The following is a 15,397-nucleotide window of genomic DNA, read 5'->3' as shown; positions in this document are numbered from 1 at the left end:
CTCTTGTTTTGCCAGAAGACGTTTACCATCCTTCTCTTGAGATAAATTACGAAATCATAAGCAACGAAGTCGGCTGCACTAACAAAACACGTGTCTCTACCAGATGCTTTGATTTTTCCAAAACTAATTTCAACAATTTAAATAAAGAGCTTTCTGAGATAACGTGGCCTCGATATAAAGAGGATGTAGAGGAAAACGTTTTACATTTTAATAAAACCATTTATACTTTATTTGAAAAACATGTGCCCAAACGCACATGCTCGTACATTGAACCAGTGCAAGGCTGGTTTACTAAAGATTTAAAAGCTTTAAAAATAAGAAATCACGTTTATTCAAATTATATATAGGAGAACCGGTTTACATTCTCATTATGCACAGTACGCTATTTTCCGTCATAAGTATCTTGAACTTAATAAAAAGTGTTATAAAGCTTACATATGTAAAAGAAACATTATTTGCCACCCGAAGTTTTTTATGATTTCGTAAATTCTAAACGCAGAACTAACGGATTTTCTTCTGCCATGAAGTTTAGAAATAGCATTTCCAGCGACGATCAAGAGATTGCAAACTCTTCGCTCAATTCTTTCACTCTAATTACTCTGCTGTGGTTGATTCATCACCTAAAAATTATCCGTATGAGCTCCATTCTAGTAACTCAATATATGCCCCACATTTGCTGCCTGAAGATGTTCTACTACATCTAAAGGCCCTAAAAGAATCCTTCATATACGGTCCCGATTTGATCCCAACATGTTTTCTTAAAAAATGTGCGGAATACATTTACCAGCCCCTTACTGATCTGTTTAACCTCTCTTTAAAAAATGACATTTTCCCGACGGCTTGGAAGGAATCTTTTCTTATCCCACTCCATAAAAAAGGAAGCAAGTCGTCTGTTGAAAGCTATCGTGGAATAGCAAAGCTATCCGCTATCCCTAAGTTTTTCGAAGCAATCGTTACTAATCACCTTACATTTTCGATTTCTACATTGATAGATAGTTCTCAGCATTGCTTTTGTAGAGCCAAATCAACCACAACCAATTTGCTTAAATTTACAACTCACGTCTTTAATGGGTTTAGGTTAGGTTAGGTTGCAAGGGCTGAGCTGAACACCATGGTAACAGCTCACTACTTAGGCCACCAATGGGCCCATTGTAATACCCTATACGGACTCAAAGGAGGACCCCTACCCTACCTGAAGCGGGTCAAACCACCTCGTGGAAATTATAAATTTTGCCAGAGCCTTTACTTCATAGCAAGAGACCTCAGCGAGGTCATGTAGAAAAGGTTTACCAAGGATATCCATCCTACGCCTACTAAGCGCTGGACAGTGACAGAGAAGGTGCTGGACGCTCTCTCCCTCTTCTGTACATCTGCAGCTGCGACAATAGTCGAAGGTCGTTACCCCCATTCTAGCACCATGCGTGCCTATTAGGCAATGCCCTGTTAGAACCCTTATCAGGGACGATAGAGCTGACTTGTTTAAAATCAGAAGCGCCTCTGTGCGCCCCTTGTCATATGAGGGCCAGGTTTGCCTCGATGTCTCACACGATGATATGGCTGACCATAGTCCATTTGCGATTCTTATAGTGCTTGTGTTCACACGAAGCCTGAAAGTGGCCATGGGTATGCCTACCGACTCATTTCCCGAAAGGATATCGTCGGTGGTGCCTCTTCTGGCCAGCTCGTCTGCTCTGCAATTGCCTTCGATATCCCTGTGCACAGGTACCCATATAAGGCCGATACTGAAGTGCTGAGCCATCTCGTTAAGAGATCTGCGGCATTCAGTGACCGGCTTTGCGTTGTCGACTAATGAGTCCAGGGCCTTTAAGGCGGCCTGGCTGTCTGAGAAAATAACCACCCGTTTACCATCCTTAGGCATAGACCCTAGATGGTTCACAGCCCTGTGTATCGCCATCATTTCCGCTTGGTAAACACTACAGTAATCTGGTAGGCGAAAAGAGACCTCTAGACCCAGATCCGGCGAAAAGAGGCCTGCTCCCACCTTCCCGTCAAGCTTAGAACCATCCGTGAATATGTTGATGGCACCCGGTACCGTATGTTGTCTGGTATTCCAGTCCTGTCGCGATGGTATATATATATACTATAATTTTTAACGAAGACGTTTTTTGGCGTGCAGTAGTCAGTGCGCACCGGTATTGGGACTGGGGCGCTCGTGCCCAGGATTGTTGCGTGTCCACTAGATCCATTTGACTAGAGACCTGTTTCCCTTATGCGTAGAGCGGCGATGACCGCTATTTCCTTCGCCACCAGGTCAAGAGGTGGAAGGTATAGCATTGTGTTGAGTGCTTCAGATGGAGTGGAGCCGAGAGCCCCGGTGATGCAGAGCTCCGAACTCCGTTGCACCTTTTGAAGCGTCTTAAGATAGGTAGTTTTAGCTAGTGCAGGCCACCAGACCAAGGCACCATAAAGAAGAATCGGGCGCACAATGGCTGTATAAATCCAGTATGTCACCTTGGGAGAGAATCCTCAGGAGGTGCCAATTGCCTTCTTGCAGGTGAACAGCGCTGCTGCTGCCTTCTTGCATCGCTCCACTATATGGTCACTCCATAATAGCTTCCTATCCAGAATTATTCCCAAATACTTGACTCGATCGCTAAACACTAAAAACGTACCCCCAATTCTTGGCGGTGTTAGATTTGGTACCTTATACCTCCTCGTGAAGAGGACAAACTCGGTTTTATCCGGGTTGACTTCCAAGCCTGTGTCTGTGGCTCAGTGCGAAATTTTGGATAGTGCCCCTTCCATGCTTCCCTTCTCCCGCATGGTGACGCAGATGTCATCTGCATACGCGATCATTTGGTGACCTTCTGATTCCATGAGGCGGAGTAGTTGGTTGACGGTAACCACCCAAAGTAGCGGAGAGAGAACACCTCCCTGTGGAGTGCCTCTGCTGGCCGGTCTGCGGATCACGCATCCACCTAGCTCAGTTTTAATTTGCCTACGCGTATGCAGATTGTATATAAACTCCACCAGGCACGCGTCCACCCCCAGATCGGTCAGCGCCGAGGTGATGACCTCCGGGAGAACGTTGTTGAAGGCACCCGCTATATCTGGAAATGCCACCAATGTGTATTCCTTGAGGTCTAGGGACCTTTCGATAGCGGATACCGATGAGTGCAAGGCCGTGTCAGTTGACCTGCCCTTAGTATAGGCATGCTGTGCTTGCGAAAGAAGCGACGGCTCAATCTTCCTCCTGATGTGGTCCTCTAGAAGTATTTCGAGCGCATTAAGCAGAAAAGAATATAAGCTTATAGGCCTATAATCATTTAGTTTAGAGTGGGAGGGTTTCCCTGCCTTGGGGATAAAGACCACGTTGACTTCCCTCCACGATACTGGTACGTAATTGAGCCCAAGACAACCTATAAACATCCCTTTAATCCAGGGCCTTATAAGTTCGGCAGTATACTAGAGCTGAGCCGGAAAAATTCCATCCGGCCCGGCGATTTATAGGGCTTGAAAGTCTGTAAAGCCCAATGATTTCGCTTATCAGCTGATCATTAGGAGTTCAGCGACCTCCGTACGAGATGCAAGGTTTACGTCAGCCTTATAAACCTTAAGGCTTATATTTTTGAAGCCGTAGCTTACCCTGAAATCCTGCCTTTTCAACGCTTCGACACTTGCGCTGTCGAGCAGCAGGACTATCTGCATCGTGGCCCGTTCAGTCTTCTCCACGTTAACCACCTTCCAGTTTTGGGTCGGTATACCCGGGTTGTACTCCTGTAGCAGTTCCAGGATATCAGCGGGGTGCGTTGGCGTCACTGGAAACCAGGCTCTCGCCCTTGGTCGTGAGGGGATATCACACGCCTCCACTACCTTGAGGCGCGCGCCCGGATACACCTCCCCTATCAGCGAAACGGCGGCTTTGTAAAGCTTCGCCGACCTGGCATCGTCACATCATCCATAGACCGCTGGCGCTTCGAGACTTCATCGCTCTCGACCCAGTCCGGCCTGAACTCCGGCAACATCTGCTTCGCCTAAGCAAGATCGCGCTGAGCCTTCGCCCAGTCCTCCGCGGAAACTTCCCCCTCACTTATCGGCGAGGAGGCATTCCTACGCAGGATCCGGGCAGCCCAGCGCTTGTCCTGATGACTGGGCTTTTTGACTCCCTTGACCCTAGATCCGCCCCCCCACACCCCTGGAGCCCCCAGCAGCCAAACCGCCAGACGGTTGACGCCGAGTGGCAGCCGTGCTGGTGGCTACGAGATGGGCGGCAGCCGCCCCAAGGGCCTCCCGGTCGGTGGCCCCTCCCCGAGAGGTACCGGCCTTGGAATACCCTGGCTGGATTTTCCCTCAGCCCTTTCCTGCCTAGATTGGCCCTTGGCCCTATAAGCGTTGATGTTTTTGTCCACTTGGGAGTTACAATGAATTGCAAACTTAGTTTCAACCCTCATATTAATGCCACAGTCAATAAAGCGAGAGGAATTTTAGCATTTGTGAAAAGATGGGCAAAGGAGTTTAGTGATCCTTACGTTACAAAAACCCTTTTTAAATCATTGGTGAGGCCGATATTAGAATATGGATCGATAATTTGGATTCCGCGTTATCAAGCTCATGTGGATAGACTATAATCAATTCAAAAACAGTTTTTACTTTTCGCCTTGAAAAATCTTCAATGGGACTCTCCGTATAATCTTCCTCCTTACACTAATCGATTAAAACTAATAAATCTTCCTACCCTTGCAAGTCGTAGAGAAATGCTAGGTGTACTCTTTATGGCTAGACTTTTAAATGGATCGATTTCAAGCCCATTTCTTTTCAGCGAAGTAAACTTGAATGTTCCATGCCGAGTTTCAAGGCATTATAAACCTATAATTCTTAAACAATGCAGAAGCAAGTTCCAACTACACGAACCTTTTCTATATTTGTGTGAAGATTATAACTCTCACTCGAGAATAATTGATGTTTCGGACTCGCTCTCTGCCATAAAAAATGCGGTTCTATCTTCTCTTAATAATTAAAAAATTATATAAAATTGTATTTTGTGAATCTATATTTCTCAGCTAATGAGTTTCTCTGTAGCTGAGCGGTTTTAGATATCGGCACTTAAGAAGCAACTGCCTCTCAAAGACAAAAAAATTATAAATAACACATAAATAAGAATTATACAAAAAAAAAAAAAAAAAAGTATGTATGAATTAAAAAAAAAAAAAAAAAAAACAGGATTAGCCTGGTTTCATCGGGCCACTTAAGGGCAGTGCGCTGCCACAATGTCCCCGAAAAAAAAGAAGAAATTAATATGTTCTTGCCCCGTAGAGAAAATCTTTAGTTCAAAACTGATTCGCTTCTAGTGCATCCGGAACCACTACTCTTTCATATGCTTTCAACTGGCGAATTTAACCTGGCGATGTCCTAGGCGGTGGTAATTCTCCCCTTTGCATTACCTTTTCTATAGTTCCGGACTAGATACATTTTTCCACTTTAGAACTAGTTGATTTATTGACATTATTTCGATAGTTTCGAACTAGTGTACAAATTTAGACCTAGTTCTTTTGTTGGTACTATAAAGTTGTACTCGAACAGGACAGAGATTTTACATATTGTTTCTAGTACGATTTTATCCTTTTTGTAGACAGTTCCGAACCAGTGGGAAGATCATACTGTACATACGGCCATATAGTTCACGACGTGGACCTTGCACATAACACAACAACTGGACAGCCACTTCGATGGCATAACGTTACTACTGTAGAACCCCAACAACTTTTGGTTGTGACGTTCGAACACAGTTTCTGCTTCAATACTAACGCATCCGAAATTGCCTAAAATGCACAAAGATGCATCAAAATCCGCAAATCGTTGCAACGTAGAAAGTTGCAGGGCTGCTAAATTTCCCACTTAGAACTTCCACGGAATATCTGCTTAAGACGTTTGAGCACCGAGGCATCCCAAAAGACAACCAATTGATGTAGTTGCGCCTCCAAGGCAGATAAGAAGACATCTACATAAGCCCTATGATAAGATCTGGTGTAGTATGATCCAGAGCAACACGAACGCAGAATCTTTGGTTTCCTTCAAAGTCAGGCTCCCGCCTTTGCAGACATCACCAAAGAAGAATTCACACTTCCGAAGGATATGAGCGTTATTCTGCCCCAACTTCGATCTTTTTGTATGGCCCAGCCTGTTGTATAGCACAAATCATCTATTCGTCTGTAATGTGGAACAAAAATCTGTAATAGTAACTTCTTTTTGGTAAAACCATATTGAAACTGCTCGATTCCTTGGACCTCCGTCAGCCTCCACAAATTAATATCCCCCAGTTGGACTAGGTGATTCGTCCAGCTGCGAAGACCTGCAACATCTCTATTGATGGAAGTAAGCTGGATGCTGGTATGTGCAAATTATGGCCAAGCATGGTTAAATCGTACAAGTTAAAAAAAAAATAAATAAAGCAAACTATAAAGCCGAACTAAAAAAATTCATACCAAATTTTCGATCTATTTTATTTTAATTTTTTATCGGGCATTTGTAAAAGTCAAATATGCTAAAATTATTGTGTGTATCCTTTGGTTTGGCATTTCCAAAAAATTTTTGAGAGATTTTAAAATTGTTTAAAAAATCAAAAAAACAGTATGGCCGCCGAGAAGAGAGAATGGTTTTACCTTCCTCTATTTTTATCATCTATAAGTAGAATAAAATACATATTTAATAATAATATAATTATAATACATTAGTAAAACTAATATCTATGTGCAAATTTTGCTTGCCTTTGAGGAAGCAAATATATCAATGATATCATCAAAATTTATCATTTCAAATTTCTGTTTTTCCACACTTAATAATATTAGATCCATTAGACGACCTTGCCCCATCGTTGATCGTAAATATGTCAAAATCAGTTTTAATTTGCTGAATGAACGTTCGTACTGAGAGTGTCAAGAGTATTTGAAGTTCCACTCGCAAGTTTGGAAAAACATATCCATACGAGATTATAATGGTAAGTAATTCTAACGGAGTTTCAGGTTCAATTTCTTTTCTACTGCGAAGTAATATTTTGCAGTCACATATTACGATAAAAAGTTTTGTTCCATCGAAATCTGTATTATAATATTCACCCAAGTTCTTACAATTTCTTTCTAAGTCGTTATAATCCTTGTTTAACGAATTTCCAACGTCTAAGGGAAATCCAAATTTAAAATTAGGGCGATTTAGTCGTGTAAATCTTGTACGTATTTCTTGTTGGAGATGATCGAGAACACTTTTCGTAACGCAAGAAATTTCACATTCTGCGGAAAGACCAACATCTCTAGCCGATTCTTGGGGCATTTTGCGGCGCCTTCTTACACGTTTTACTATATCAATATCCCATTTTTCAAAAAGAGACTTAGCTTTTTCTATTGCTTCTTCACAGAGAGTGTCTCGAATTTCGTGTTTCAGATTCACGTTTGACAGTTTTTGTTAAAGCATTTTTCAATAACTTCATCATAACGTTGAACGTGGGAAAAAAAGATATATGCTTTTAATTATTCCACAACATGTCGCAAGTGTTCCGGATATACATATGCATGCATTTTTTAAGTATAGAAATTTTTTTCCAGAAATCAGTTATAATAAAAATACAAATTATCCAGGAAGTTCTGCTTTGTGGACCATTTGGCGCCCCCTGTGAGTAGCGCCCGGGGCAAGATGCCCCCTTTCCTCCCTCGCTTCGCCACTGGAAAGAAAGCATATTCATAGTCGAAGTTTTTTCCCCAGCAAACACAGATTCTAACGCCAGAGCAATATTTTTTACATTAGAACTCTAATGTAGTTCTCTAATACATATCCAAATGGAAACAAGGTTAGAACAAGTAAGGAAGGCTAAGTTCGGGTGTAACCGAACATTACATACTCAGTTGAGAGCTATGGAGACAAAGTAAGGGAAAATCACCATGTAGGAAAATGAACCTAGGGTAACCCTGGAATGTGTTTGTATGACATGTGTATCAAATGGATGGTATTAAAGAGTATTTTAAAAGGGCCATGGTTCTATAGGTAGACGCCATTTGGGGATATCGCCATAAAGGTGGACCAGAGCTGACTCTAGAATTTGTTTGTACGATATGGGTATCAAATCAAAGGTGTTTATGAGTATTTTAAAAGGGCGTGGGCCTTAGTTCTATGGGTGGACTCCTTTTCGAGATATAGCCATAAAGGTCGAGCAGGGGTGACTCTAGAATGCGTTTGTACAATATGGGCATCAAATGAAAGGTGTTAATGAGTATTTTAAAAGGGAGCGGGCCTTAGTTCTATGGGTGGACGCCTTTTCGAGATATCGCCATAAAGGTGGACCAGGGGTGACTCTAGAATGCGTTTGTACAATATGGGTATCAAATGAAAGGTGTTAATGAGAATTTTAAAAGGGAGTGGGCCTTAGTTCTATAGGTGGACGCCTTTTCGAGATATCTCCATAAAGGTGGACCAGGGGTGACTCCAGAATTTGTTTGTACGATATGGGTACCAAATGAAAGGTGTTAATGAGTATTTTAAAAGAGAGTGGGCCTTAGTTCTAAAGGTAGACGCCTTTTCGAGATATCACCATAAAGGTGGACCAGGGGTGGCTCTAGAATGCGTTTGTACAATATGGGTATCAAAAGAAAGGTGTTAATGAGTATTTTAAAATGGAGCGGGCCTTAGTTCTATGGGTGGATGCCTTTTCGAGATATCGCCATAAAGGTGGACCAGGGGTGACTCTAGAATTTGTTTGTACGATATGGGTATCAAATGAAAGGTGTTAATGAGTATTTTAAAAGGGAGTGGGCCTTAGTTCAATATGTGGACGCCTTTTCGAGATATCGCCATAAAGGTGGATCAGGGGTGACTCTAGAATTTGTTTGTACGATATGGGTATCAAATGAAAGGTGTTAATGAGAATTTTAAAAGGGAGTGGGTCTTTGTTCTATAGGTGGATGCCTTTTCGGGATATCGTTATAAAGGTTGACCAGGGTTGACTCTAGATTGCTTTGGTATAATATGGGTATGAAACGAAAGGTGTTAATGAGTATTTTAAAAGGGAGTGGGCCTTAGTTCTATAGGTGGACGCCTTTTCGAGATATCGCCATAAAGGTGGACCAGGGGTGACTCTATAATGTGTTTGTACGATATGGGTCTCAAATTAAAGGTATTAATGAGGGTTTTAAAAGGGAGTGGTGGTAGTTGTATATGTGAAGGCGTTTTCGAGATATCGACCAAAATGTGGACCAGGGTGACATAGACCATCATCTGTCGGGTACCGCTAATTTATTTATATATGTAATACCACGAACAGTATTCCTGCCAAGATTCCAAGGGCTTTTGATCTCGCCCTGCAGAACTTTTTCATTTTATTTTACTTAATATGGAAGGTGCCACACCCATTTTACAAAGTTTTTTTCTAAAGTTATATTTTGCGTCAATAAACCAATCCAATTACCATGTTCGCCAGTTAACCAAACAAAGAAGCTATGGAATATTTTTTTTAAACTATATTTATCAGCCCTTACGTAGTGTCAACCAAAACACACATAATAAAAATTTTCCTTTACTACACCTTTTCCAGCAGTATTTCAGAAAAGCTCAGATGAATTTCAGTAAAACCTAAATGAAATTCAGAAAAAAGTTTCGTTCATATGACTGCGACCATGAATTCAGCTATGAGTGGAAAGATAGTGTACATAGAGGAGACGTTTAGTGGTCGGTGGGGTCACCTACTCTTTTGTGACCATACTCGCCGCTGTTGAACATTATTTAAAATGCTTGCTTTTATAGAGTTTATGGCTGAGAAATTAGAAGGCAAAAATTAAAATTTCCTTTTCCCTCCTACTCGTTTCGACGCTCCCACGCCTTCCTCAGGGAGTTTAATGATTTTATTTTAAAATCAATTCATTAACAACAAACATAGTTACAATTAAATAACATCAATGTGTACACTTACATTATTAAATTAAACTTATTTAATTTTGAGTACATTTATTTATTTATTTACACACAGTACCAATATATATATTAACAATTACTTGCTAGCTCTGCATCCTATCTTTGTACTGCATGGCCGCTGTGTAAGCGTTGCTTTTTTTGTCCATATCCTCTTTAAAAATCATCACCGTGTTTAATTGTTGTTGTATGCGAAGGCTTTCTAACGTCATTCTCACATTTCCTCTGTTCTCAATGTCTAATATTTTTGTATTTGCGAAATCCGCTATATGTTTTTTGTTTGTGCGGTGGTGTGCTAGCGCTGTTGTTGCTTTTTCGTTTTTTGCATCAGCCATATGTTCTTAATACGTACTCCCAAAGCTCGCTTCGTTGTACCTATGTAGCGTTGTTTACATATTTCGCGATCATTGCCTTTGCATCTAATTTCGTATACAACGTTGTGTTGTTTTTCTTTCTCAATAGTGTCCTTTGTTCTTGTGAATAATCTGTTTAGGGTATTGTGTGGTTTATGTGCATACTTTATGTTATCATCTTTTATTATTTTTCTGAGCGCCTGGTTGTTCCTTAGTCCAGGTATATAGCTTAATCCAATGTATCTACCCTCTGATTTATCCCTATGATGTTTTTTCACAGTACTCAATTGGTTTATTGTATTATTAACTAGTTTTTCGATTACAGTAATTGGATAGCTATTTTTTAAAAAACAATGTTTAACTTTGATTTTGTTAGTGTCAATAAATTGTTCGTCACTTAGCGAAGATATTTTCTTTATTAGACTGGTCGTTGTATTAATTTTTTGATACCTCGGATGATTGGAATGGTAGTTTATAATTCTACCAGACGCAACTTCTTTTGCGTACCAGTTGAATGTTAAATTGTTATTTCTGTGTATTTCTAAATCTAGGAAGGCTAGTTTATTTTGTTTTTCTGTTTCCACAGTGAATTTGATTTTGGTATGTTACGCATTTAATACTTTTAGTATGTCTTCCACGTCTTTAGTTTTAATTATAGCAAATACATCATCTACATATTTTGTAATGTATTTGATGCATATGTCATTGGTTTTAAGTTCATATAAGCTATCGTCAATAATTTATCAAGTACGATATCTGCGATTGTCGGAGATAGTGGACTGCCCATTGGCATACCGTGAACCTGTTGGTAAACTTTTCCATTATATTTCAAATAATTGTTGTCCCGTAAGCAAAAATTAAGGATAGACTGAAAACGTTTTCTACCGATCTTTGTATGTTGCTCCAACTTTGGCCATTTTCCCATAATGATTTGTATAGCTAGATTTATTGGGATATTCGTAAATAGAGAGATCACGTCAAAAGATACCAGCATTTCATCTTCTGCTATTACGAGGGGTTTTAATGCTTCTTTTAGTTCATATGAGTTCTTTATATTATACTCATCGGATATGATGTTTTTCAAAATAATACCAACGAATTTTGCCAGCCTATAGCATGGAACAGTGGTCGACGATGATATTGGTCTCAGAGGCGTGTTAAGCTTGTGGATTTTGGGAAGACCGTAGAGCCTTGGTGCATTGGCTGCTGCTCAAGAAAGCTGGAACTTTTGTTTTTTATCTATTTTATTTTCCTTCAACAAATCTCTTATAATATTATTGTTTTTCTCATTAGTCGCTGTGTTGGATCGGTTTGCATTAATTTCTAAACTTTTCTGTCTTCCAATAGTTCCATCATTTTACCCTCATAGTCCCTTTTGTACATCATAACCGTGTTGTTACCCTTGTCCGCATAAGTGATTATTATTTCGTTTTTGTGTTCTTGTAAAAATTTCTTTGTGTTCTCATACGCCATCATGAAAATTTCTCTTTTTCATTATTTTTCAATTTATTATGGAAATTGTTGATTTTCGCAGCGATATGGCTGCGAGTGACGTCCTTTTCTCTCTCATCGTCTATACATTGTATTCCTTCTTTAATATCCGCTATAATATGGATTGGGGAGAAACTTTCTTTGGAAACTGGGAGGGAAAATTTCCGTCCCATGGAAAGTATCCATCTGCTCTCCTCTGGTACTGAAATATTCGTTTTATTTACTAACCATTCCTCATTAAAAATAATTCCAAACTCCTTTTTTCGTTTTTCTATTAGAGTTTGAAGCTTTTTATTGTGTTTTTCTTGTGTTGTACAAGTGATGTAATTTAAAAATTTTATTTTATTTTTAGTTATGTTGTCGTAGTCGTCTTCTCTTAATATATTTCTTAATATCTCCTCTATATTCTTCAGTTTGGCTTTTAGTATTTTTATATTTATATTTGTATCTTTAACCTCAAGATTGAGAACTTTTAAAATAAATGTTTTTACTATTTTATCTAGCTGTTCCCGTGTGCTATCCAGCTTAAAACTATCGGAAAAATTACGTACCTTACCCTGTAAGTGCGAGGGTACAACACCGTAGTCCTTGCATCGCAATAAAAACTTAAGCCGTTGATGCTGCTTCACCAGCTTCTTACATTCCTTATTATAGTTCTTTATTTTGGCATGCGTATAACCACCGTATTTCAGTTTTATATGGTGATAAAATTGCTTCATGTTTGTTGTTATTGACAGTGCGATTACTTTATTTATTTAATTATTTAAAGTCAACTAACAAGAGTGGTCGACTAACAAAATACAAAGGAAAGTAACATAAAAAAAGATAGCGTAAAAATATATACAAGTATAGAATAAAAAATTTACAATTTTGTTTAACGTTGAACAAGAACTAAAATTAAACTATCATTACAAATTAAACAAGTAAACTTTAAGATATCAGTTGAGACTGAAAAGTATAGCATTGCGTAAGGCAACAAACGAACATTCGATACTAATGCAATTATAGAAGTCGTTATAGTACGAGCACCAAACACGTATAGGATCATTTTTGACAAAATTTATACGACACAGGGGTAAATGGAAGGGCACGTAGTGTCTGGACACCCTAGCAGGAACTGCAAAGTTTAATCGGCTTAGCAGCTCAGAGGAGTCAACCTCACCTAGAATTAGCTTATGCAGGAACATTACGCCAAGTAATATTCTACGATTTTCCAGAGTTGGCAAATCAATGAGAAGAAGTCTACTTCTATAAGATGGAAGATGAAGATTTGAGTCCCAGTTAAAGGCCCGTAGAGCAAAAATTAAAAATTGTTTCTGCACAGACTCAATACGCTTTATATGAGAAATATATAATGAACACCAAACACACGAGCAATACTCAAGTATTGGGCGGACCAGCGAAGTGTAGAGGACTTTGGTCAGATACGGATCCTTGAATTCCTTAGCCCAGCGTTTAACAAAACCAAGTGTACCCATTGCTTTATTAGTAATAGCTGAAATATGTGAATTGAAGCTCAGTTTCGAGTCAAACAGAACCCCTAAATCGTTAATCGAAGATATACGCTCCATAAGAGTGTCATAAAGTGCATAAGACGGCAGGAGAGGCTTCACGCGATGAAATGTCATGAACTTACATTTAGAACAGTTTAGAACTAATGCATTTATTGTACACCAACGTTGAGATGAGTCCAAATCAACCTGAGGTAGATTTGAGCGAGTTAAATCCGAAGGCAAGCATGTATAGCAAATTTTTACATCATCGGCATACATTAGAGCTCGTGAATGATTCAAAATCTGTGGCAGATCATGAATAAAAAGAGCAAAAAGCAATGGGCCTAAATGAATGCCCTGAGGTACACCAGAGGTAACATTAATTGATTTTGAAATAATATTTTTATAAAGCACCTTTTGGGTTCTATTAGAAAGATGACTTGAGAGCCATGAAGTCAGATTCTTCGGAAAGCCCAGTAAATCAAGCTTCAGGATCAGAAGTTCGTGATTCACTGAATCAAAAGCTTTACTAAAATCCGTATAAATCACATCTGTTTGCTTTCTAGCCAAAAAACCATCCCCAACTAAAGAGGCAAACTCAAGTAGGTTTGTGGTGGTTGATCTACATCTCACAAACCCATGCTGAAAGGGTGATAATATGGAAGTACACGAGTGTTGAAGCTGACAGGTAATTATTTGTTCATAGGTTTTAGGAATAGCTGAAATCTTAGCAATTCCCCTATAATTCTCAATATTAGATCTACTACCTTTTTTGTGCAGAGGTATGATAAATGGCTGTTTCCAAATTGATGGAAATTACGCCGATTGAACAATTTTACGATCGGTTCTGTTAAGTTCACAGCACACAGCCAGGAATACCATCGGGCCCTGGAGAAAAAATCGGTTTCAGAGCTAAAAAACTCTGAAGTACAGTGGCACTATCAATGACTGGATTGAGAATACAGTTAGAACTAACTATTTCGAACGGATAACTACCGGTTTGGGTACAGGTTGACGAATAGCTCGATTTGAAAAAGTCTGCGAATAAGTCGGCAATATCATGGTCAAGGCTAGCATTCTTGTCACCCAAAGACAAAGATGATGGAAATCCCGAAGATTTGCGTTTTGAATTAACAAACCCGTAAAATTTTTTTAGGATTCTTAAAAAACTCAATTTTGAATTTTGTTAAATACGACTTGTAGCAGTTTTGATTCAGGCGTTGGAAATTAGAACGGGCAACTAAATATTTAGAAAAATCTTCAGAAGAACCAGATCTTTTAAAACACTTATAGAGCCTCGTTTTAATATTGTTCAGGTTAGCAAGTTGCCTCGAGAACCAAGGTGGTTTACTACTTTTAGCCTTAACAAAATGAACCGGAACGCAACGATTAAAAAGTCACTTAGGTAACTATAAAAAATAGACGTGGAAGCCTCAACATCAGTACAAGCATAAAGGTCAGACCAATCCTGGGAAGCTAACAGTTGATTAAGCAAATCAAAGTTAGCCTTATTAAAACATCTCGAAGGAGAACGACATGGCACTTCCATGAAATTAATCGTAGGCAGTAAATTGTCCAGTGTAACCTTAAGTGTGGGGTGCAAGGGATCTTCAGGCAGGGATAAGGTAGGGATTCGACTGAGACCAGTACCTATTAAACTATCACCGAAAAATAAATCTAACAACTTATTTTAGAGTTCACCACATTATTGATCTGAACTAGCGGTAATTCAATAAGCGAGCCAATAAAATCATGCTGAGTGACAGGAGTCAAAAAGTTTGAATCATCGTTGACAATCCAACTAACGTATGGTAAGTTAAAGTCCCAAAGAACCACTAGGCGATCGTTATCACGCAAACGAGAATGTAGGCTGTGGATAACTGCTTTATGGCAATCATAAACGTACATATCTGACCGAGGCGGTATGTAGGAATAAGAAATATATAAGAAAAAATTCGGGAACAAGAGCTTTGCAGCTATGAATTCAATGTTAAGCACGTCATCAAAGCTCAACAATTCTGTAGAAATACTGGACAATACAGCGATCAGGACACCGCCTGCTCTCGACTGACGATCACACCGAAAAACAACGTAGTCATTTGAAAATAATTCTGAATTTAAATTATCAGGTTTTAGCCAAGTCTCTTTGAA

Source organism: Eurosta solidaginis, chromosome 4, assembly GCF_040869045.1.
Source record: "Eurosta solidaginis isolate ZX-2024a chromosome 4, ASM4086904v1, whole genome shotgun sequence".
NCBI lineage: Eukaryota > Metazoa > Arthropoda > Insecta > Diptera > Tephritidae > Eurosta > Eurosta solidaginis.
This window is presented reverse-complemented; position numbering follows the sequence as displayed.